Consider the following 1,419-nt stretch of genomic DNA (forward strand, 5'->3'; position numbering starts at 1 on the left):
GTAGGAGATTTTTTGGCCGCTAAAATTAGCGGTGATTCGATCCTATGCCGTTTTTTTACAGTTACATATGGTATCTGTTATTTTTTAAGTTCTCTAATCCTTTTAAAATCTTAGAGCATAATTTAATTCTTAATTACTTCTTTTGGCTGCTTAGCTGCAGCTGAACGTTGTTTTAACAAAAGGCAGCTGCCGCTGAACAATTCTTTTAGCAGCTGCGAAGGTCTGCTGCTCTTGATTGTTAAAATCTGGGCAAGGTCTGCGGTTGAGAAAAAACCTTGCTGAAATAAAATTTAATTTTTAAGTCAACATATAGGTAACGTCTATACTATACATATCTAAATGTCAATATGTATAATGTCAATCATTGCCATTATTCAAGCCATTTAGTCGACGCAAATATTGTAAAAAAAATAATATGAATATAGCATGTCAATATTTTGTCAGCCAAAACCACTTTTAATTAAAGCCACATAATCGATAGAATTGACGTGTAGTAATAGCAAGAACAAACAGCTAAATATTCTTATAAAGTGTATTAATTCAAGACAAGATAAACATACAATAATAATATTAAACTTTAAGGCAACTATTCACTTTTATGTTCGTGTCGTGTTGCAGAGCAATGTCTTGCTCCGAAACGGTTGACACAAGAACTAAAAGCTAATATATAAAATACATGCATTGCTCTTAAGTCAGGAAGAAAGGGACTATACATCACATTTCTCCCTGGCTTTAACATGAACCTGGATTTCAAACTGTAATATTTCAGATTAAATATAACAATAGGTTTTTACATGTTAATTATCATATATATATTATGAGTAGCGTTGAACGCTTATTAAATAGATAATAATTGATCTGGTATGACACCTGCCATATTTTTTTTTTTTTTATATATTTTATTTCCAGATCTTTAAACACTTCGTATACATTTTTTTATTATTTTGGTTCCTTAGAACTCTTTTGTGTTTTTTTTTTATATTCCTTTTTTCTTTATGTGTTTTTTTTTCCTTTTTAATATTTTTTTAGAAAAACATTGATTAACATATAATCATTGAAAAATGCATTGATTAACACATAATGCATTAATTACATAGTTATCATAAATGCATGATATAAAAATAACACTGGTTAACATATAACCATCAGATTTAAGCATGGTATTATAGAGCATTAATATGAAACATTAATTTTAAACCTTTTCGAGACTACTACTGCCTCAACAAATATTAAATACATAAAACAAAATAAAATATGAATTAATACACATAAACTATAATTATTACTTTCTTTTTCCAGACGTTCTGCTCTTCTTGCCAGATTCTTCAATATCCATAGGCATGATAGCTTCATCATCATTCACTCCAAGTTTTGCGGTCTCATCACACAAGCCGTCTTGAGACATCCTTGCCTCAGTAT

Source organism: Acartia tonsa, chromosome 11, assembly GCF_053477335.1.
Source record: "Acartia tonsa isolate MP-2025a chromosome 11, ASM5347733v1, whole genome shotgun sequence".
NCBI lineage: Eukaryota > Metazoa > Arthropoda > Copepoda > Calanoida > Acartiidae > Acartia > Acartia tonsa.